The 24056-nt window shown below is 49.9% G+C and overlaps 1 long non-coding RNA gene across 6 annotated transcripts in view; it reads left to right on the top strand.

Annotated features, from left to right (window-relative positions):
* The first annotated feature begins 1092 nt into the window (after window positions 1-1092).
* Window positions 1093-24056, top strand: part of LOC149124462 (uncharacterized) — a 242384-nt gene continuing 219420 nt past the window's right edge. Inside the window, exons 1-2 of one of the 6 annotated variants that reach the window (XR_016214471.1) lie at window positions 1093-4036; window positions 4739-4973. This is a non-coding gene — a long non-coding RNA (uncharacterized LOC149124462). The other 5 variants (XR_016214469.1, XR_016214473.1, XR_016214472.1 and 2 more) reach the window with 5 other exon arrangements.

Below are 24056 nucleotides of genomic sequence, written 5' to 3'. Positions count from 1 at the left end.
ACAGCTCCAGCTGACCCACATGACAGCTTTGGCTGGCCCCTGCAGAAGCCCTGGGCAGCCTGAATGACATCCTGGTTTGTACCATCCAAACCCCTTCCTTCTTACATGTAGCAGAAACTATATATTCTACCATGTTGGAAACTTAGAACCAGTTCCAACTGAAATATCTAATAATGCTGCAGGCTGTGTCACTGTCATGACTTTTAGGTCTTTATAATATCATTATAATAAAATTTCCATGGCTGACACTCCCAGTGCCAGGATGCATCTGGCGCCATGACACTGCTGAGATTTCTAATAAAGGGTATGGAAACTGACAGTGCTCAACTCTTCCCCAAACTTCACTCCTTTGCATATTCAGTCAATCCCTGTCCTAGGCCCCGCCCCCTCCGCCTCCAGGTCCTATAAAAGGACAGCTCTGACCTTGTTGATGGCAACTCATTCCCGCAAAGTTGCCCGCTCTCCATCCCAAGTGTGCTTAATGAACCTTGCTTTGCTGCTCACCTTTGTGTCTTTCTCAGGTGGAGACAATAACCTGGACCAGGGCCATTCATGGGCCACTCCACAACAGGCTGACTTCATATGACTTAGAATAAAACCATGAGGCCGGCGCCGCGGCTCACTAGGCTAATCCTCCGCCTTGCGGCGCTGGCACACCGAGTTCTAGTCCTGGTCGGGGTGCCGGATTCTGTCCCGGTTGCCCCTCTTCCAGGCCAGCTCTCTGCTGTGGCCAGGGAGTGCAGTGGAGGATGGCCCAGGTGCTTGGGCCCTGCACCCCATGGGAGACCAGGAGAAGTACCTGGCTCCTGCCTTCGGATCAGCGCAGTGCACTGGCCGCAGTGTGCCGGCCGCAGTGCGCCGGCCGCGGCGGCCATTGGAGGGTGAATCAACGGCAAAGGAAGACCTTTCTCTCTGTCTCTCTCTCTCTCACTGTCCACTCTGCCTGTCAAAAAATTAAAAAAAAAAAGAATAAAACCATGAGAACTTTGCATTGCTAGCAAACCTCGTGTGCTCTGGTTTACCCTCCTGTCCAAGTGCCCATAGCCCCATCCTGTCTCTCCCTCCTCATCTCCTTCACTGTGTCAATGCTCTTGCACTGCGACCTTTGTCCTGGCCCCTGCTTCTCCCAGTTCTCCCCACTGCTGAGTCCCCATGGTTCATGTGCAGCCTGCTCAGAGTCTCTGCCCATGACTGCATCTAACATAGTCGCCTGTAGTGCTGCCTTATCATATTACCCCATCCATTCTGTTGATTTCATTTAACTTTAGTTGGTCCACGAGACCAACTAAATAATCCATTATTTTGATTCAGTTCAGCATGTCTCAAATGTTTTCCTTTGTTAACAGCAGAAACTTTGTCGTCTATCAGCTGGTCCCCAGTGGCAAGAATAGCGCCTAACACACAGAGAAGGAGCTCAAAACCTGTGTTCCCCCAGATGAATGCCTGGTGGTGGAGGGTGGGGGCAGATTTGGCTTAGAGAATTCGGCGAGCTTCTCCATGGAAACGACATTGGAATGGTGGTCTCAGGACTTTGTAGGCAGAAGATGGTTGTCAGTCTGAGTGCTGAGTGGCTGGGGAGCAGGAAGCTGGGAGGCAGTGTTAGCAGGAGGAAGCCGGGAGGCTGTGTTAGCAGGAGGAAGCCGGGAGGCTGTGTTAGCAGGAGGAAGCCGGCAGCACCAGAGAACAAGTGAAGTACTGGCTGCGAAAACTCTCTGGGCGACGGCCCGGGGGTCTGGAGGTGCTGTGTGGAATCCGTTTTCTTAAACACAACTTCCTGTGGTGTGCCAGTGCGTTCTCAGGACGCCCCTGCACCTCCAGGCCCCGTGTTCTGTGAGGGCCCTCAGAAATCGGCACAGCTGGCCAGTGAAGACCTCCGCTGAGGGGGAGCTCACACTGCTTCCAGGGAAGTGGCCTGCGTGGAGCAAGTGTGCTGGCGGCACCATGCCACCCTACGGGCAGCTTGGGACTGAGATGCTGTGCCAGGCACTGGGGTGGCTGCTGTGGCCTGGGAATCGGATTGTGTGGACCCTCACTTGGGGCTTCTCTAAGATCAGGACCCTCGTGCCTCCGTGTTAACGCAGGTTGAGACCTAGTGGTCTTGCCTGCCTCTGTGGCTCATGCATATCCTGTCCCCCAGGATGCCAGCTTTCTGAGAAGTAAAGAGAAGTCAGCTGAAAATGGAGGTCAGAGTGATGGACTTGAACTTGAACTCTTGCTCTGTCAGTTAATACCAACAAGACTATGCCAAGCTGCTTACCTCTCTGAGTTGTGAGAATTAAGTGGGATCCTGTGCACCTTGTTGTGGTGCAGTGCTTGGTGTGTGTGATAGAACAACTGGAGTTACTCTTACTGATTATGATTTTATGGCTGTCAGTAACTTTTTATCATGATACTTTCTAGGCTGGTCAAGGCTTACTTCGGTGGCCACATTACAAGAGTGGGTGAGGTTTGAAGATACTGTTGTTTATGTCAGTACTAACTTTGTTTCAGTCAAGGCCTGGGTGCTACTGGTGCGCAGTGGATAAAAATCAGAGATACTGCTGAACACCCTGCCGTGCGCAGTGATTGTCCCCAAAAGGAATGCCGAGACCCCAGTCTGCAGAATCCGTCCCTGGTTCCAGTGGGAACATAAGCTTTCATTGTTTGATTTCCTCCTTCTGCTCCCTGCCTTGGCTCCCACCAACTTGGAACACAATAGGGAATAATATTCTGATTATTCAAAGACAGAAATGGTTTATCTCTTGCTACTCCATCCGAGTTAACTTTTGCAAAGAATATTTGGCAAATTGAGAGTACATCTGTAATTAGAACTCAGAATTCAAGATTTTAGATTTGAATTAAATTATCCTCCCAGGCTCTTTTCCTTAATTTACTCAGTATTTAGTAGCAGGAGTAAAATTTTAATAACTGCAAGCCACTTAGACCAAATTTTCAATCTCCAGTATGTGTTGTCAATTTAGCTAGATGGTTAAATTATTCCACTTTATTTGCTCTGTTCAGATCCCTGCAAGAAAGACACATGTGGAAAATAATTTCTGCCTGAGAGGTTGTTGCTCACATGGTCGGTTGTGTTCTTGTAGGAGACAGTGCTGACTTGAGGGAAATGGCCAGTCCCTGGGCAGTACCTGAAGTCTGGGTGCTCACCTGCAGTCAGTGGGGAGGCCCCCTTCCAGGAGCCGGAGGGGTCCCCTTAGGTGCTCATGAGGCTAAAAGAAGCTGATGTCTGTGCTTCTCCGTCCTCGGGGCACTTGAGATTCACCTGGAGGCCCTTAGAACAGGGTCGTGCCTGAGCCCCCAGCCCCCTCCCTTGAAGCTGAATGTCTGGGACAAGCACAAAGCAGAGTGTGTTTCGGAGCCCTCAGGTGATTTGCCTGCATTTCCAGGGTTGAAAAGCACTGAGCTGGGAGAAGAAGTAGACGCCTGGGGTAATCACAGCTGAGCTGCTTAGGCAGTCTAAGGCAGTATCACTGGGTTTCCAATCTGCAGTGTTAGCAGATGCCTTGGCCACTGCTGTGTGGAGAGCTGGCATGCCATCCTTAATAATAAATACCACTGTGCGTCAGCGCCACATAGTTATCAGATCTAATAGAAATATCAGATTAATAATCAGAAAACAGTCTTTTGATTGGTTGATGGTTCTCAGGTGCACAGTTGGGCTGAACAAGCTCACCTGATCCACTCAAGTTCTGCTTGGCTTGCCCTGCCCCCTTCTTTTCTTCCTAGATGTCGGCTCCGTACGGAGCTTGTGAGTGACACTGAAGAGGACAGCCAGGACCCTGGGCAGCAGAAGTGGTGGTGCTGGAAGGAATATGGTCTCTCCCAGTCCCTCCAGGCGGGGGCTTCCTATTTGAAGCCCCCTCAGGGTTGCTGGGCTGCGAGCTGCTTGCCCAGCTGGGAATTCTCTGGAGCTGCAGTTTTCTGCTCCCCTGGGCAGGAAGAAGGCCAGGTCCTTTCCCAGTCACCAGATCTGACACAGAACCAGAGGTGGGCCACTCAGGGTGCCGGCTTCCTCTGCTCACAGACCCTGGTCTAGGAGGTACGTGTACAGCTCAGCCAGCCACAGATCTCTGTGATGCCACTCGGGGGCGATGCCTAGGCTTCCTGTAAATCCCCAGTGAGCGGTGGGCTGCCTTCTCTTTCCCCTCCTGGAAGGAAAGGGAGGTGTTTGCCTCAGGACGCACTAAGGTCCACCCACAAGGAGGAGGACAAAAGCGGCGCTCAGAGAAAGAGCGATGGGGCGCTCAGGACAGACCTTGCTGTCTGGATCTACCGAAGCTTTGCACTCGCCGCCCAACAAGCCATCAGCTTCCTCTTCCTGTGTCTGGGAGTGCTGATTGTATGGGTCAGTGTTCGACAGAAGATGGCCTGCTGATTGTCCCGTGCACCCTAAAGGCTTGGGATACTTGAAAGTGCTTTGGATTAAGCAATTTCCAATTCAGAACGGGGCTGTTAAACGTCATTTGAGGATTTCAGGACCATTCCCAGCATACCTAGTAGCTGGCCTGGGCTGTGGTGCACGATGCCCTCCAGTTCCTGGACGAGGTACGCGCTAGAACTTTCGTTCTAAGTGTGGGGTCCCCAGAACGGCAGCATCAGAATGAGTGGGAACTGGTTAGAAATGCAGACTCTTGGACCTACTCCTGGATCTGCTGAATCAGGCACTCTGGTGGGGGCCCTGAGTCCAGGGTTTTAGCGAGCCCTCCAGGTGGTCCTGATCCACCATTTTATATCTTTACAGAACTGATTTCATAGGCTTGGAGAGAGAAAGAGAGATAGAGACAGAAGGAAATTGAGATCTCATCCATGGTTCAGTCCCTAAACACCTGCAGCTGATGGGGCTGGAATTGGAGCCAGGAGCCAGGAGCTGGGGACTCAGTCCAGGTCTCCTTGTTGGTGGCAGCACCCAAGTGCTTGCGTCATCAGCTAATGCCTTGACTGTCCTCATCAACGGGACGTCCAGGGATCAAACCCAGGTGAGTCACTGTGGGCCCACCCCTGAGGACCAGCAGTTCGGGGTTCTCAGACTCCCACCCCTGCAGTTTTTTGGAGGGAGACGTTTGTGGAATATTTTGAATGACTGGAACATTTATCACAGAAAAAAAAAAAAAAACTTTGCCTAAGTAATTTGCCAGATGTAGCTAACCTGTAAGCCTCTCGGCCTGTTAGTGACAATCACATGACAATACACAGTGACAGTAGTAGCTGAAGGCGTTGACCTGGTTCTACTTGCATAGCCCAGGAACCTGACCGCTGTGAATGGGATCCTTCTCTTTTGCAAGGAGTCTCTGGGATTATTTTTTCCGATTTGGGGTTTGCTCATAATGAGTTGTTGATGTGTGGTGACCAGCCCGGGATTAGTGGTTCAGTTGCCTCTCCTATTTCCAGGGATGTTTATAGCCCCTCTCTTTGTCTCTGAAGAGGTATCAGCTTCTGAAAGAACCAAATGGAAGTTTTTTGTGGAAAAAAGAGGTTCCTGCAAGATGGAGAATACTTGCAGGAAGCTGTGTTACTTGCTGTGACCTGGAGCACATCTAGGCCAGGTGGAAGGATGGTACAATTTCCAAACTTCTGTTTTTAATACGGTCACCTGGAGCTAATGGAGATCGCCCGGTGGTGTGGGGAGGCACTCAGACCTTGTTTTCCTGGTGGTGGTGGTTTTGATCCCGCGGGGGAGTATTTAACTCTCCTGTGCTAGTTCTCATGCTGTGAGGATTAGCAGGGCAGCCTGTGCACACGTGGTTCTCTGGGATCTGCCCCTTGAGGTTCTGCGTCAGTGGACCTTGCTGGGAGCCCGGGACTCCTGTGAGATGCCCAGGTTCCCTGGCTAGGCAGGGTCTCTCCAAATCAGGACTGTGGGTTCACTGACTGATCGCTCAGGGTGAATATGGGAGGGCTGCCAGCAACCCCTCCGGTTCTGCCACTTTTCACCTGTTTGATGGCCTGCGTTTGGACTGAGTCTTGATTGATGCCACATTTCTTCTTCTTCTTTTTTTTTTTTTTTTTTTTGGCAGGCAGAGTTAGATAGTGAGAGAGAAAGACAGGGAGAAAGGTCTTCCTTTCGTTGGTTCATCCCTCAAATGGCCGCCATGGCCGACGCGCTGCACCGATCTGAAGCCAGGAGCCAGGTGCTTCCTCCTGGTCTCCCGTGTGGGTGCAGGGCCCAAGCACTTGGGCCATCCTCCACTGCCTTCCCTGGGCCACAGCAGAGAGCTGGACTGGAAGAGGGGCAACCGGGACAGAATCCGGCGCCCTGACCAGGACTAGAACCTGGGGTGCTGGTGCTGCAGGTGGAAGATTAGCCTAGTGAGCAGCGGCAACAGCCACATTTCTTTGTAAAAGCATCATTCTGATTTTGCAGGGGACTGGGGCTGGAGTGCAGGCCGCTTGGCTCTCTTTACAACCTGTGCTGCCTGCAGCAGATGGCTGTCCAGGACTCAGCCTCTGTACCGGGTGGGGCTTCCTAAGAGCTCTGTGACGCCAGGGACCAGGGTTTAGGGAGACGGTATGACTCACTTTCTGAACTTGGGTCATTTATTCAGGACCCTGTTAAAAAGGTGATAGGCTTAGGATTTAGAGAAGAGAACCATGTGCCTTTTGTCATCCTCTTTTGGGGACCACCCCTTGAATCTGAGTCTTCAGCCTTTTGAGGAAATACACGAGGTTTTAAGGATACTGCTCTGCAAAACAAGGAACTCCAATTTAACAAGCCTCCAGGAAAGTCAGTCTGTTTACGGGGTTCAGCACTCACTTGTAGGGAAGAACTGCAAAGGATTCATGGGCCGGTAGAGGGATAACAATACTTGCGTACAAGGCTGAGACCCATCAGCTGGGATTTACAGGAAATCAGGAATGAGATGGTGCCAGTGTGTGCACAGCAGCTGTATCACACTCACCCCGCCTCCCACACACACACTTCCTGTCCCACACAGGCTCATTCCAGGTTTTCACTGTTAGCAGATCTCTTACTACCACGATCCCTTCTGCTGCTGCCTCTCGGTGCCTAGTGATTTGCACAGGGGCCACATGACAACAGGGCAGTGTGATGGCTCCTTTTCTTATGAAGTGTTACTCCTCCCTCCCTCCCTCCCCCCTTCCCCCTCCTCCCCTCCTCCCCTCCTTTCCTCCCCTCCTCCCCTCTCTTCCTCCCCTTCATTCCTTCCTCTCTCCCTCCCTCCCTCCCTCCCGTGGATTTTCTGTTTAGTGAAAAGACCCAGCCACATCAAATAGAGGATCAAGAACCTCTTTTACTGAGGCGGTGATCATGCCCTTGTCCTCAGGCAGTCCCAGGTCAGGGGTAGAGCTATGCCTCTTCTGTAGATCACATGAGTATGTTGCACCGAGGGAGGAGGGAGTAGCTGGAGAAACAGAGCACATCTACTGACATGTTTGTGTGTGCATGTGTTGATGTGTGTGTACACACACATGCCAATCATGTGTAAGTGTAGGTGCACGCATGTGTGAGTTTGCATGTATATTCATTTGCACATGTTTGCATGTGTGTGCATGTGCCTGCTATTGCGTGTGCTCCTATGTGTGTGCACAAGGGTGCATATGTGTGCATGTATCCTAAGGAATTCAATGGTATGATTATGGAGGCAGGTGTTTCCCAAGAGCTATAGGGTGGTTCAGAAACCTGGAGACCCGTGGTAGCTGCTTGTGTGAGTTCTGTTTGGAATCCCGCTGCCTTAAAGTCCAGGAGGAGCCGCTGGCTCAGTTCAGGCCTAATAATAGCACGAAAAGACCCGCACCCCTTCACAAGACAGTCCAACAGGAAGATTCCTCCTCCTTGCAGGGAGAGCTTCCTCCTAGTGCAGACTCCATCTGAGGGAGTGAGGCTTCTGTGCGCTGATGAGTGCAATCTCCCTTACTCAGTCTGCAGCATAAATGTTAAACTTACCAAGAATCCTGGTAGGGAGAGACCCAGAATGATGTTTGAGCAAATCTGGCCAGACCCTGTGGTTCAGTTAAGATGACCCACAAAGTTAGCATGAGAAAGGGCAAGGCCCTGCAGCAGGAGGCTCTGGGAGAAGACTGCTGTGGGTCCCCGTGAGTGCTCCTTCTCACCTCTTGAGCTTCTGTTCTTCCAGTTAAGCCCAGTGTCTGTATCCTCTCCACCCCCAGGAAGAATCAGAAGACCCTAAGTGCTCTGTGGGTTTTGCTCCGTGGCTCCTCCAGGTTTCCCTCGGAGGAGGGAAGGAGCTGGGAATTCTGCTGGGATTGCTCTGGCCTCTGGACCCCTAGCTTCTCTCTGCTGCAGTCGGAGGAAAAGTGCAAGTCGTGCTGCAGATTAGCTTCCCCCCACGAATGTCTCCTGTATTCCCTGAGCGGGATGGAGGCCCCGAGGAGTCTAAAGGAAGAAGGCACTTGCTTTTCTGGAGGCGTCTTTGACCCTCCCTGCTACCAAGCAACACTCCTTCTCCTGCAAGAGCTACTTTAGACGAATGGAACTAGCTCTAAACCATTTCTTCTTAATCCCCTGGAAGGTACAGCGACCATTTAAAATCTATCGAGCATACGCATTCTTCTCCAGGTAGGTGGTACACACTGGCTGTTTGAGCATCAGTGGGATCTGTGAAACACAGTGCTTGCAAACCAGTGATGGTGAATCCCAAAGGTGACACTCGGGGAACGCTCTGAATGAAAGAATATTCCAGGATGAGTGCTGCTTTTGTCTTTACTGAGAAAGCTCTTCCTCCCAGACTGAGGTGTTTGATTTAAAAAGGCAACAAAACTAATTCTGCAGTGAAATTAGGGGCACAAAATACAGAAATATCTACCAGAGGGCCCTTTTGTGGTTTCAGTTGTCCTTAGGATCCAGGCTAAGTGACTTCCCAGGCCTCAGGCTATGCAGCCCTGACACCTAGACTCGGTGGGTGAGCAGGACTGCAGGGAGATTGTATTGTGTATGGCATCTTCAACCTCCAGAGTGAGAAAACTAAGTCCCAGTGGTATCGAACTATTTCCTGTGTCCTTTACACGTTCGCTTTCATAAGTGGGGCCTTAAATAGTTAACAAAAATTTCAAGTAACTTTATGGAATCAAAAGAAATTACATGGGGCTGGTGCTGTGGCATAATGGCTAAAGCTGCCACCTGCAGTGCCGGCAACCCATATGCTACTCCTGGCTGCTCGACTTCCAATCCAGCTCTCTGCTATGGTCCGGGGATGCAATAGGAGATGGCCCAGGTGCTTTGGCCCCTGCAGCTGTGTGGGAGACCTGGAAGAAGCTCCTGGCTTTGCATGGCCCAAAATCCAGGCTTTGTGGCCATTTGGGAAGTGAACCAGCAGATGGAAGACCTGTCTCTCACTCTCTCTGCTCCTGCTCTCTATAACTCTGCCTTTCAAATAAAATAAAAAAAAAATAAAAAAAAAAAGGAAATGACACTTGTCTGTGAATTTTCCATGGGAAAGAACTGTAGTGGAGAGGAAGGGTTTGAGTCCCTCATAGAACAGTCTACATAGTTACTTGGACCTGGATTGTGTTGCATCTTCTAGTTGGCTCTCAGCTCATACTCTAAGTTGGGGTGCCTGGGTCCAGCCAAATTCTCTGTTGGTTTAGGAGATACCTAGACGCCTTGATTTTGTGTGTTTCTTCCATAAATCCTTATGTTGCTGGGCTTTGAATGTGGTATAAATATCAGCCCCCAAGTGAGAAAGCAAATGCTGACAGCCATATAATCAAAAGTCATTTTCCTTTTGCAACCATTCCACAAAGAAAAAAATAGAGTATTTGAAGGGGTTTTGATCCTGCTGTGTCTTGCATTAGTATTCCTTTCTGCGAGTTGTCATACAAAGCAAGGGCACAGCCGAGATGGTGTCCTATATCCTTCCATGGCTGATTTCTCCGTTTCTCCTCCAATTTACTGCCCTTATCTTTTCAATTTTCCCGCTATCCTTTTCTGTCACCCGCTGGGCCAGTCTTTGCTCATATCAAGCAGTCAAATTTTCTTACTACCTTCCAAATGTCTTAACAATGCTCCTGTGTTTGCAGCACCCCTCGCAGCAGCCCCCCCCCCAGATGAGGGGAAGGTGAGTGCATGGCTCGGGGGCTTGGGAGAGCAATCAAAGGCTTGAGCCCAGAGTCTCCTCTACGCTGACTTTGGTTTTGAGGGTGAAAGAGCCCACAGTGAACAGAAATACAGGTCACAACAGAAGCATCCGAACTTGCATTCAGAGAACGTGGTGCAAGTCTGTCTTGCAGTGAAAGCTCTGTTGCAGGCCTGAGACTAGGCAGGCACATGGGTAAGCACCGTGCATTCATGGTCTCTCCCAATTTGACAGTCCAGTAAGGAAGGTGCTGTCCTATTGCTACTGCACACGCAAAGCACTGAGACAGAAAAGCACTAAGGACATTAAATATGACTCCAGAAAGACCAGCTGCAAGATTTGTGAGACCCTCTTGTGAAAAACCTAGTAAGAATCTTGAAAAGCTGGGAGAGCAGCATCAAAGCCAGGTGAGGGGCTTCGAGGTATGGGCCACCTGCAGCACACAGCTCTTGCACCAACCAGGCTAGCTCTGGGTGCCCTATGATGACTCCCTGCTGCGTTTCTGATCCTTCCCCTCATTAGCACCCTTTGTTCTCTTTGTTATGCATCATGCAGGCTCCTTGCTTTTCCAGGTGCATTGTCAAGGACAGGGAATTTGCAAGTGAGCTGGAGCACAGACCACTTCACAACCTAGCAGGTCAGACCAGCTGCTAGAACACAGGAGGTCCTCCCCTCTCTGGCCATCCTTGACTCCTCCATGCTAAGGAGGTAGCATCAGGACCACTAGCCAGCACAGTCTTGGTGATCTGGAAGCAAGCTGGCCTTCTTCACTGGCTCCCATTCACCTGCTCACTTCTCCATAACATACGCTTCTTCACTGTCTTCTCAACCCCTTCTCTGTACTTTGCTGTCCGTCCCTGCCCACCGAAGCCTCTCTCCTCTCTTGCCCCCCTGCTTTGTACCTTTATGTGGCAAGCTCGCTGCCGCCTCTTCCTCCTGCCTCCTCCTCCTTCCCCTGAGTTGATTCTCTGTCCTCTAGTGGCTGGTCATCCTGGGCATCCACTTGCTACCTTTCTCTTCCCTAGGAGAAGACACCTGCCTCTAGATCTTTTTTTTTTTTTTTCACTTGGGGCATTTTTGTTCTGGTGGTCTTAGATTTTTCCAGAATAAAGATGGCGAGGGAAAGCAGTGTATATCAAAGTGTGCCTCCCTTCGAGCGGTCCGCAGCGGGCTGTGCCTCACCGCAGGTGCATGGCAGCAGCCAGCCACCGTCTCTGCCCTTGTGCTCCTTATCAGGACCTCACCAGGTGTTGAAGAGCTCCTATTTAAATACCACACGGGTTGTCTTTTACCTTATTTGAAAATAGTAAATGATGGTGATTCTGTCTTTATTTCCAATACAGGAGAGCCACAGGTGGTGCCTACTGTGGTCCAGACAGGCTTATTACTGGAAGATGTCTGCTACTTTTTGTCACTTGTGGCTTGGATCTCTAACACACTTCTAAAGGGATGAGGTGTTACAATTGCTGTAGCTTGTGATGGGTGCTGATTTCCATATCAGTCGTGGGGTCTGAAATATCCTGTGGAAGGCATCGGTGAACAGTTACTACGGAGATCATAGCATGAGTTCCTCTCCATTTTTTTCCTCCTTTTAAATTTATTCCTCTGAGTCCTATTGGGGGTGAAACACCTCTTGTTCAGTTGAGGGTTGCTGCAAGGAAGGCGGGAACTGTGGTCTGCAAAGTTCAGAGGTGGGAACAGAGACCAGGTGGGGGTGGAGTGTGGACTTGAGGGAGGGAGACAGGAGGGCTAGAAGGAAGAGGGGTGGCATAAATGCAGAGATAAACAAGAGACAGGAAGATTTCAGAAGACTAGGGGTTTGCCAATCATTTCTCTCCCTCTTTGAAATGCAGCCTGTTAGTGTCTTCAAACCTGGCTCAAATCAGTATTCTTCTAAATTAAACATGTATTAAAAAAAATTCGAGGAAGGAGCAGACTAGCTTTTGTGTTAAATAGACCCTTGCAATGACATAACCCTGAGCGGGAGAAGAATTTGCAAAGTAATATCCTTAGTTTTGTTTGATAATTGAGCTGCAAGTTGATGTCTTCGAATGGGTTACTAGTCTCCTACAATTTTGTAAGTAGAAGGAATCTGTTTAACTGACTTTATAGTGACAATCAAATACTCCAGGCATCCTCATGCCGGAGATTTCAATTTGACACAAGGCACTTGTGATTGCAGTTGCCGGAAGAGATTGGTTGATGAGATGTGAACAGATTCAATTTGAAAACATGTTTTTTTAGTTCTCTCTTCGTACATAGCATTGGGCATTGTGGAGTATGCAAAGAATAATAAAAAGATGTCAGATGGTGCATGGAATCAGTGCACGTGAAACCATTCGGGGGAAGCCAGAGTAGGCTCGGCCAGGCACTCAGGGAAATGCGAGGCAGGAGGGAGCGTGTGTCCGGTTTAACTGTTCAGAAGCAGGGAGGTTTGGAGTCAGCAGCGAGGGAGAAGGAGAGAGTGTTAGACGTGGAAACCAGCGTAAAGGGAGCAAACACTGCCTGCATTCGAAAGGTAGGGTGAGGACGGCTGCTGGGCAAAGCAGGCAGAGTAGGTAAGTGATGTCGTCACGTGGGTGTTTGGGCACAATGGGCTAAGCTCCTGCTTGGGATGCAGCATCGCATATGGGAGTGCCTGGGACCCAGTCCTGCCTCTGCTTCTGAGCCGGTGTCCTGCTAAGGCACAGTCTCAGAGGTAGCAGATGGTGGTCCAGGTACCTGGATCCCTGCCACCCTCGTGGGAGACGCGTGCACGCCCGGCTCTGGCTGTTGGCAGCATTTGGGGAGTGCACTGGTAAGCGAAATGTCTCGATCTCTCTGTCAATCTGCCCCTCAAAAACAAAACCCCTTAAAATGATATTATGTGCATATAATACACTTTTCTAGATGCCTGATGTGGGCTCTGATGCTCTAGAATCTCTCTCTGCTGAAGGGTCAGGTGACTGCATGAACAATCACTAAATCTGTGCAATTCACCCTGAAGCCGAAGCTTTAGGATCTTCGTGGGGTGCTTAGGACGGTTGTTGACCAGGTGGGAGCCCTGCTTTCCAGTGTCCAGACCAGATGCCCAGATCCAGGCCCCTCAGACGCGATGGGAAACATGCTAAATGCCCTACACGTGAGCTATCTTTCTGGCAAGCCAAGTTCTCACGTGTTCTGACTCAAAAGCAGGGGTCCTTTCACATGGCGCATTCAGCTTGAGGCTTTGGGAAACTTGGGGAGGGAAAGAAAGACCTGGAAACAGAATCTTGCTGACTCCCTGGGAAGCATTGTCAGAGCACACGCCCCAGTTAGAGCCGCGGAAGCTCTGCGGGCTTCAGCTTCTGTGGCTGAAAAGCCAAACGGGTGGTCACACAGAGTCTGGTTTCTGCTGATAATTGCAAGGCGGATAAGAAGGTTCTAAGGGAACAATGGGCTGAAGAGTAAACAACGTTCTGAGAACAATTTAATTCAGCATCTCTATTTCTTATAATTAAGTCTCAGCTCAGTAATTTGCTTGGGATTCAGTTTTCAATAATTGTTTGCAAATCCTGGGATGCTCGGTCTGTGGGTGCACTCACTGTGCTCAGCTTGTGCTCAGGAGGGCAGTGTCGGAGAATTCGACACAGTTGTCGGGAAGGTTTGCCTGTCACCTCCTCTCTCCATGGGGAAGTTGTCATCTTGTGGAGAGACCTTGCTGTGTCTGCAGGTGCGACAAAATACTCAACATGTGTTCATCATTAATTCACTAAGTACTGAGGACATTCCCTTGGCCAGTGGTTGGGCAGATCTTCGGTTAAGATCTTAGGATCAGGCAAATTTTCTCATCAGAATCCACTGAAGCAGCTTGCAGTCCTTTGTCGCAGTAATAATAATGCTAGCTAACACTTCTTGTGTGTGAGGCCGTCTTTAAGTATCAACTAATTTAACAGCCTTATCTACTTTATTATTAGTATCTTGCTTCTATGGTCGATGCATCTTAAGCTCGGGGGAGTAAACAGCTTCCATGGGAACACAGACAGGCAGCTTTGAAATCAGGGCAGCCTGATTTTCAACCCAGGCTCTTAGATAGTTCAGCACATGCAGCACACACCTAGCCCATCATCAGCAAGGGTGTGTCTATCTATTCTCTGTTCTGTGACTCTTTTTAGAATAAAGGTCTTGTCATTACTTTCTTTTTATGTCTGGCACCTGATATAAAAACCCATAATGGATATTTGCTGAATACTTCAAGGAATATTTTAAATGTAGGAGACAAGGTTGCTGCTTGGAAGGTGTAATCTAATGACTGTTGCGTTTCTGTGCCTTCTGTTCGCTAAGAAAACATTTTCAAAATGTGAGAATATGCAAAAGTGGGCATACTGGGTGCATTCAGGGTTGCACTGGTGCTTTATTTAATTGGCCCACCCGAGCATTATTTAAGACTTGAGATAAGTGTCCTGTGTGTCAGTTATCTGCCTAAAGGTTGACGGACCCCGGTGATCTGAAGGGTGTGACGCTCAGAGCTCTCTAGCAGGAAACACAACTTCTAAGGTTGTGTTTTATTGTCTGTAGGCTGTTAGGTTGCTTTCCTGGCAGTCTGAGTCTACCATTGATTTTTAAAAATGAGTTATTTATTTTTAATGCTTTACTTTCTGTTTAGTAAATTATCCTCAAGAGATCTTGGCACCGGCTTTGCCATCACACACTTTGCCTCATTAATGAGTTAATAAATCTCCATTTTATTCTGCCCTTGAGTAAGTCCTGTTTTACAAGTTTGAAATTTATACTTGGACGTCTGCCTCATTGGAATTTAATGAAAATGGAGGGAATTTTCTACACGTGGCTTCATGTGGTGATGACAGTTAGGAACGCATTATTCTCCGTGCAGCTGCGCCTTCCCTAGTCACCGTTCTGCAGTGGCCTTCCAAAGAGCATGCTCTTGTGATCGATCGGTGCTTACAAGTCCAAGGAACAGAGATGAAGGGACCTGAATCAGGGCTCTCTGCTTGAGATGAGCGAAGCCTGCCGGGCTTTGCAATCCCACAGCCTGAATTCAGACTGCTTTGTGAGCCACGACACCGGGTCCCGAGCCCTGGAGCCTCCCGTTCCAGCACCGTGGTCACATTAGCATCAGGACATGGAGTGACCTGCAGGCAGAGGCCTCAGCTGGGAGAAGTGCACTTGTTGAACACTTTTGCTGTATCAGATGTGTAATATCAGATGGAATCACCACCAAACACAGAGTGTGGCTGCCACCACCGTCCCCATTTGACGGCTGAGGTAGCTAGGGCCTGGGGGCAGGAATCGCATCCAAGGTGACCCAGCTGGTGCGCTCAGCTCAGATGGAACCTGGTCTCTGGGACACTGTGTTCTTCATTGCAGCTCGTCACGGGGCAGCAGGTCCGACAGAGCTCCTCGGGGCCAGCCTGGGGAGCTCAGGGTCTGAGCGGGATGATGAGTGTCGGCGGCAAAGGAACCACACCAGAGCTGGGAGGTCAGTCAATGCCCAGGGCGCAGCTGGGTTCTCGACTTTATTGGGAGGGGAAGAGCTTCTATAGACACAGAAAGGGGGCTGTCCAGGGCACAAGGGAACCGAGCCAACCAGCTGAAAGGTAAGGCAGGACACGAGCCGGGCACGCCCTCAAGGGCCTATCACAGCCCAGGACACATACTGTCCATGAGTACAGAAGGCTCCTGTCAGGCTAGGTACCTCCCCCGGGGCCATCTTGGATTGTTGGAAATGCTGAGTCACTGGGATGCGGAAGTGCGGCAAACTCCAGCAAAGGCTCAGCGGCTTAGCAACTTTGTTTCCTTTTCGATTGGAGCCCCTCCCCCTCCCCACACTTCATCATGGCTTTTTTTTTTTTTTTAAGGACAGAAACATAGAGGGACAGCAGAGTGTGATCTAGAGTGATCTTTCATCTACTGGTTTCTCCTCAAATGCCCACAACATCTGGGACTGAGGCGGATTGAGCCAGGCTGAATCTGGGAGCTGGGACTCATCTGGCTCTCCTTCATAGGTGGCTGGGACCTAGTTCTTCAGGCATCTCTTGCTGCCTCCCAGGGTACATGTTAGCAGGAAGCTGAAATCTGGAGCAGAGCTGGCGCTGGAACCCAGCCAGATACGGGGTGTGCATGTTCCAAGCAACAAGTCAATCTCTGTGCCAGACGTCTTCCCCTAGTCGTTTGCCAGGAGTACGTGAGGAACTCTAAGCACGCAGTGATGCTCATGAGTAAGGATGAGCTAGGGCCAGGTTGGCAATACAGACTCTGGGAGATGCCGAACACATGGAGGCCGCGAGGATTTCTCTGCATCCTGGAGGGTCCGGTCCGTCTGTCTCATCCAAACACACCCTCACAGCCAACCTGCTTCCAGGGGCTGATCACTCAGTCACGCCCCGCCTGCTTCCTGTAATCCCCTGGGACCTCTCTCTGCCTCCATTGTATTGTCCTCTTTCCTGCCCGACCCTTGCTTTCCTCTCAAGCATATTCCTGCACGTGGGCCTCCCTGGAGTCTGCAGCCCTCAGTCATCTCCCTGCCCCTCATATTCCCGCACCGACATCATCAGAGGTTTTGTAAACCCTGTGTGCACTTACTAACATGCACAAGGCTGAGCTACTTCCCCACAGAGGCCGAATCAGCAGGGCCAAGGCAGGCTGCAGACCAAAATCTGTGCTTGTAATCAGCCCCTTGGTAGTTCTCCCACAGGTGGTCTTCAGACCAGCCTTTGGGCAGTGCTGTCTTGGGCAGTTGGGTTCGGAGGAGCAGGGAACAAGTCTGTGATCCAAGTGGGAGCACCCCTAAGGCCGCCTGTCTTTTCTCTCGTGTGCTTTTGCCTGACAAATGCCCAGAACCTGCATGAAATGGAATCCAGAGAGCAGGGCAACAGAGAAAGGCGGTTGGTCGAGGCAGGAGAGAGACCCAAAGGAGACCAGAGACGGGCAACAGGAAGGAAAGCAAGTCGATGGACGTAATGGGAACCGGAGGAGGAGACGGGAGAGAGAAGGACATACATGGGGGCTTGGTGGGATGGTGGTAAGGTGAAACACTGCAGAGGAAAGGAGGCGAGGTGGGGAGGTCCTGGTGGGGTGTGGAGGAGGCGTTTGTTGGTCATGGAGACACTTAACTGAAGAATGGGACTTGCTGCAGACTGAATGTTCGTATGTCCCCAGATTCCTCTGCTGGAACCCAGTCCCTGGTGTGCAGGCGGTGGAGGTGGGGTCTTTGGGAGACACACTGGTCATGAGGATGGAGACCCTCACAGAGACCCCAGAGACACCAAATCTGCTGATGCCCTGGCCTGCAGGGCAGGGAGAGGTCAACATCACTTGAGTCTTGGCCACTCCATCTGGGATGGCAGCCCAAGGGCTGAGATGGGAATTCCCATGAAGTGCTTTGTTCCGAGATGACGGGAGGCTCTCCAGTGCAGATCCGTAGAGTGAGGCTCGTCTGTGAGCGTGGTGAGCATCTGTGAGCGTGGCTGGGCTGTTGGCGGACTCCTCTCCCACCTTCCACAGACACAACTGCACCTGCGCCTCCTGCAGCCTTGAAGCTGATTGGCTGCTCTCCAGTAGGTAAGCAGTACTGCTGTGTCCTGATTGTCGGGGGACAGTGTCGGGCGTATGCAGTGGTGCTGTTCACTCCGGGGTATAGGAGCCATGTCCTCTTCATCTCTGCATGCCTCGGCCCCAGGAGGACACCTGTGCTTCTAGGAAACTGTGGCCGAGTCCCCGCCCAGTCAATGCTAAGCTGGACTTCCTGTGAATCCTTGAGCCCTGTTGTGCTCTGATGGAAGGAGAGATGAGGAGCTGTTTCTGCGCTGACTGATGTCACAAAGAGTTAAACAGAGGCCGGCTTAGGGCGTCCGGTGCAGTGGTCACGCACTCCATGAGGAGGAGGGAGGGCCCTGGTGTTGGGTGGACAACAGACCCCACCGCAGTGCCTTTGGACAATCTTCCTTTCACAGCCTTTTAACGAGAATGAGCAGCATGGCAGTAGCTGGATAAGACAGACGGCATGAGACTTGCATCATTGCAGTTAAGAAAGCTAATTCTTAAACGCGAGAGAGCGAGAGAGAAATGGAGAAATAAAACCTTCCCCAGGATTAATTCTTATCCAGGGCACATCATCCCCGCGCCTGCGAATCACCCTCATTTGTCTCTGTCTCTGGCTCTGATGTGGATGATAGAGTGGCTCAGTTAAATTGAAATTGAGTTAACTCGACAGCCCGAGAGAGGCATTGTTACCGGCTGAAAATCATTAATTTTGATGTGATAAATCCCTTTCTAATGGGGGCATTTTTATTATCTCTAGAGTTTTTGTTTTGGTGGCTTTTTCCAATAATGCCGGTATTTCAAGTAATCCAGAGGAGAAACAGAGCAGCTTTGCTCTCCTTTTCCCACCATTATCAGGGTTTTAAAACTCCTCACTGTCCTTATGGAAAATGACAAATGGACAAGATCGAGAACACAGCGGCTGTGACGGTGACGTAGTGATTGGCTCTGGGGTTTCATTAGCAGATAAGCATGGGCACAGGGTAGCTGTGCTGTAGCTGGAGAACAGCTGGATGCTTTACCCTTCGGGGCATAAACCCAGTTATCCCGAAACACCTCTGCCCTCCAGGGGCCTGCCGTAGCGTTAGTGTCTTTGTCCTGGGAAAGTCAGGGATGCAGTCCTCCTTTGGGGACAGTAGTTCGCAGCCTGGCCTGTGCATTGTGTCCTAGGGAACTTCACAACACTGCTGCTGCTTAGAGATTTTGAGTTTGGTTGCTCTGCGATACAGCTGGGCAGTGGGAAGCCCAGGTGAGTTTTCTTGGGGACGAGCACATTGCTGGATGGGGACTTCAGACGTGGTCAGCGGTCAGCTCTGAGGGTTTGGCTCAGATGCATGAACGGAGCAGGTCCTCAGGCCGTGCCGATGGTGTGTGGGCTTCCTCTTGTGTGGCATCTTGGTGGCCCACATGTGACTGCCTGCAGAGCAGTACTGAGAATGACATGGAACTGTGTGGCTCTGGGGCAGTGGTGCCGAGATGTGCGGTGGAAGGGTGAGTGATGCCACAAAGCCTGGGATACGCCAGTGTGTGGGTGTCAAAGTGATCTCTAACTCAGGTGGGATTCATCCCAGTTCATCAAGGAATCTGGTTTTGGAGGCAAAATTCTCGTTCTTCTGATTCTTTTTATTTTATTTATTTATTTTTTGCATCCTGTTTTTGCCCGTTTCCATAATTTTAGCCTGGGCCTGGTATCAGTAGAGTGATTAAAAGTTGCCAAAGCAGTCCTGTTGGGCTTTGAGCATCTTAAATTTGTTTTCCGTGTTGGAGAGACAGACTGAAGTCCCATCCACTGGTTCAGCCCTCCCTGCCAGAAGCCCACAATGGCCAGGACAGGACTGGGGCCAAGACTGGGAGCAAGGGACTCAACCTAGTCTCACGTATGAGTGGCAGGACCCAACCAGTTGATCCCTTACATGCTGTGTCTCAGAGTCTGCATTAGCAGGAAGCTGGAGTCAGGAGCCAGAACAGACGCTTGAACCCACACACCCCATCTGATAAAGGACACAGGTGTCTCCACTGGCATCTTGACCACAAGGCCAGATGCCTGCCCCAGACTTAGAACATCTTCAAGCTGGGCTATGTGTCATGTAGTCTTTTTATCCACAGTCCCTAAAATACAGTTTGGGCTTTGAGTGCTGATACAATAGAGCTGACTCTACTTACCTGTGCATTCCATATCTGTGTGTTCAGCCAACCATAGATTCTGAATATTAGAAAAAAAAGGCATGTATATTGAACATGGGCAGATTTTACTTTGTTGCTATCACTCCCTAAACAATAGGGTATAGCAAGTATTTTTACATGGCGTGTACGTTGCATTAGGTATTGTAAGTGATGTAGAGATGACTTCAAGTCTATGGGAGGATGTGTTCAGATTATTATGTAAGAAATTTCAGCATCCATGAATGCTGACATCACTGAGGCCCTGGAACCAATCCCCAGACAAATCCCAAATGCCGACTGCAATCAGTCGTCACTCAACTTCCCTCAGGCCCACTTCCCAAACTACAACAGCCTCCTCTTCTGGGTCAAATACCCTTCTCTGTCTCTCCTTGCGTCTGCTTCTCCGGGTGTTTTCTTGGCAGTGCTGGGTGGGAGGTGTTGGTGGTCAGGAAGCTTCTTGGTTTGATTTCCGTCGTCTTCCCTCACTGTCCCGGGGTCCTTGTGTGTCCTGCTCTGGGAGTGTCAGCCCAAGGGGTGGATTCCTTCTGTGCAGCTGCCCCAGTGACGGAGTCTGATGTTCTGCAGGTGATGGCCACTCCCCCATGCAGGGCTTGTGTCCATCTCCCTACCTCAGTCGAATCTAGGCAGCTTCCGTCCTGCAGGACTAACAGTTCTGCTAGGAGCAATGCTGTGCCTGTTTGCAATGTAGCCCTTAGCAGTCCTGGCGACTTCATATTTTTGCCCCTTGAAAGCCAGCGAGGTCCTGGGAGTTAGGCTCCCCTGAGGCTCCGGTGCTGAGAGCCCTGGCCTCTGCAGAGACGTGCTGAGGTGTTAGACTTGTGAATGGAGACAGCTTGGTGCTGGGTCCAGCAGCCCCAGCCACCTTAGCTGATGCTTCCTGGTTCAGATTCAAATGGCACCCTAAACGCTTCCTGAATTTCTGGGCTGAGAAATACTAAGCAAAATCAAAGTTAAAAAACGAAGTGAAGACACTAGTGTTGGAGCACGTCGTGACGTGGTGCTTGAGAACAGTTCCTGATTGGGTCTCGTCAGCCGTGTGTCTTCTCCACGGTGCTGCACTCTCAGGTGGGCGACCTGCACTCAAGATATGTTTTGAATCTCCATTGCTTGCCCACGCAGCCACGGTATTTCTGGATTGCAGAGATTGCCATGGCTCCCTGTTGCACTGTACAGGAAGAGTGTGACCCTGGGTGCTTCATTTCCCTTCTCTGGGCCTGGATTTTCTTTATTTATTTATTTTATTAATTTATTTTTTTTTAATTTTTTTTTTTAATTTTTGACAGGCAGAGTGGACAGTGAGAGAGAGAGAGAGAAAGGTCTTCCTTTGCCGTTGGTTCACCCTCCAATGGCCGCCGCTGCAGCCGGCGCACCGCGCTGATCCAATGGCAGGAGCCAGGATCCAGGTGCTTTTCCTGGTCTCCCATGGGGTGCAGGGCCCAAGCACCTGGGCCATCCTCCACTGCACTCCCTTGGGCCTGGATTTTCTTGTGAAACTGAGTTAATTATAGATTGTACTGGTGTTGGGAGGCCAGAGCGAGACCCAGGAGGAGCAGGAGAGGACAGTGCGAGCTCACCTGGGGTGCTCAGGAGGCGGGGCTTGTTAGCAATCCCACCGTGTCTTTTCATTCTCCTGATGTTTGGCCCAAGCCTCACGTACTCATACTCCCTGCCTTTATCCTTGTTCCTCTGGGACACTTGAGTTTTTGGGGCTTGGAAATACCACGTCCTCCTTGGAAATCCAGCCCCTGCGCATTCCTCTGTGACCACTCAGCATGGTTCCCTCTTCGCATCATTGCTAAGATGGAAGAGCTGATGAGCCAGTACCCAAAAGACAGAGACCATATGTTTCCCCTGATCTGTGGTAGCTAATAGAGTTCCAAAAATATAATGTGTCAGAGTGAAATTCACAGTTTGAGATTCGATGTTTACAGCCCTTGTCTCTACTGTGGGGGAACAGTTTTTTTCTTTTCTTTTTACTATATGTTGAACTCTTTACTTAGTGTAGGGTTAATCTCTTGACTATAAAGTAAACTGAACGTAGATCGTTTGTAAAAATTAAGTGAGGGAATAGGAGAGGAAGGAGGAGGAAGAGTGGAAGCGAGGGTGGGAGCGAGGGCGGAGTGGGAAGTATCACTGTGTTCCTAAATCTATATATATGAAATACATGAAACTTACTTACCTTAACTAAAAAAAATAAAAATAAATTCAGTGAATATTCGCACTTTAAGAACAAAAAGGAATGAAGAGTTTCCTGGGCAAGTTGCCCTTTGATGGCCCTTACGAAGGAAATCACAGACTCTCTCCTCTGTGAATTTGTCTTCTTTGTATTTTTATAGATTGTCTTCTTCTCTCATGGCTGAGGGACAAGGGGGAAAATTATTGTGCCTGAAACACCAGAGTCGTGGCTGGCACTAAAGTTTATAATTATTGCTGTGTGTGCAGACCACAAGACAAAGTCAGGTGGAACATGGGGCCTGGTACTGTTTGCCAAGCTCTGTTCTGTGTGCCTGGCTTTTATTTTAAGCATCTTATTTCCTCAATAACCTATAGATGTCTTTAACTCGCAGCAGCATTATTTACTTCTTGACTTTGTAGTTAGGCTTTTCGTAGAGATGTTCATGAATTGCTTATGTAAGTAAAGATCCACTCAGATGAATAGAGAAAATATGTCTAATGTGAGCTAATGGTGTTAGGCCCTCACATGTCAGTTTATTTAATGTGCAGGGTTTAGTTTTTATTGTATTGTAGATTGACAATTTTTAGTTTTTCTTTGTGGAGTACAAAGTGGTATTCTGGTTTATTAATAAAGTGTGGGATGATTAAATCAGAGTAACTGATAAGTGCATTGACTCAGGTGCTTAACTTTTTTTTTTTTTTTTGACAGGCAGAGTGGACAGTGAGAGAGAGACAGAGAGAAAGGTCTTCCTTTGCTGTTGGTTCACCCTCCAATGGCCGCCACAGCCAGCGTACTGCGCTGATCCGAAGCCAGGAGCCAGGTGCTTCTCCTGGTCTCCCACGGGGTGCAGGGCCCAAGCACCTGGGCCATCCTCCACTGCACTCCCGGGCCACAGCAGAGAGCTGGCCTGGAAGAGGGGCAACTGGGACAGAATCCAGCGCCCCAACCGGGACTAGAACCCGGTGTGCCGGCGCCGCTAGGCAGAGGATTAGCCTAGTGAGCCGCGGCACCAGCAAAGGTGCTTAACTTTTTTGATGAAAATTATATGAATTTTATTCTCTTAGCAGTTTTAAAATGTAGAATATGCTATTATTGACCTTCTTTGCTGCTGTGCTATTGGTCACACTAATTCTGTTTTTCCTCATCTGTCTGGGTTTTGTGCCTGTCAGCATCGTCTGCCGACTCCTCTCGGCTCCTCACCTCTTGAGGCACTGTTCAGCTCTCTGCTTCTTGGAGTTAGACGGTTCCAGACACCGCAGGTGAGGGGGGACATGCAGCAGTTGCCTGTTGGCACCTGTGTTTTCAGTTTTACTTACAGCGGTGTGACCCTTTAACTCCATCTTATATGAACTCTGGAAGCACCCTTGCATATACCATGTTTTTTTTTTGTCCGTTCGTCTGCTGACTGATCAGAGGATAAGTCCCTAACGTAGCTTTTGTGAATAGTGCTGCAGTGAATATGAGAATGGGGAGATGTGTTTGAGAGACTGATTTCCGACCTGTTGAGTAAACACCCAGAAATGGGATCTCTGGATCATATGAGAGTTCTGTTCTTAGCTTTTGGATGCACTTCTGTGCAACTTTCCGTGAGTGCAAAGTCTCACTTTAAAATATTGTCTTAATTAAGGTAGGCTGAGCGAGTACCATAAGCAGACTCTGAAGATGTAATTGTAGTAGGGCCAGGGCTTCTGTCGACGGGGTCAGAGTGCAGGGCTCAGGCTGTGCCTAGTGACTCCATCATTGTTTAGGATCTTGCGTAGAAAAATACAACCAGTGTGGCAGGCATCCCATGTGCTCTTCCTTAAAATCCCTAGATGGTAAGCAGGTCATGTACCTCGCCTTGCTTTCCACTGGCTAATCTCACTTCTCCCTAGGGGCGAATTCAAATTCAAGGGTGCAGTTAGATCTGGATGGTTCTTTGTGATGAGGGCTGCCTGTCGAGGCATTGAGCGTCATGTGTGGCCTCCACTCATTGATGCTTGTAGCAGTCCCCACCTTCCTTCCACAGATGCATCGACCAAAAATGCCTCGCAGTGTTGCCAGAAGTCCTCTATCTATAGCTTGCCCTGGTTGAAAACCTCTAGACATACCCAGCGTGCATTGGTGGAACAGGGATGGACCCTCCACCATAA

This window comes from Oryctolagus cuniculus, chromosome 10 (assembly GCF_051225735.1).
Source record: "Oryctolagus cuniculus isolate XC-2025 breed Fujian yellow rabbit chromosome 10, ASM5122573v1, whole genome shotgun sequence".
In the NCBI taxonomy this organism is placed as follows: Eukaryota; Metazoa; Chordata; class Mammalia; order Lagomorpha; family Leporidae; genus Oryctolagus; species Oryctolagus cuniculus.
This window is presented reverse-complemented; position numbering and strand designations above follow the sequence as displayed.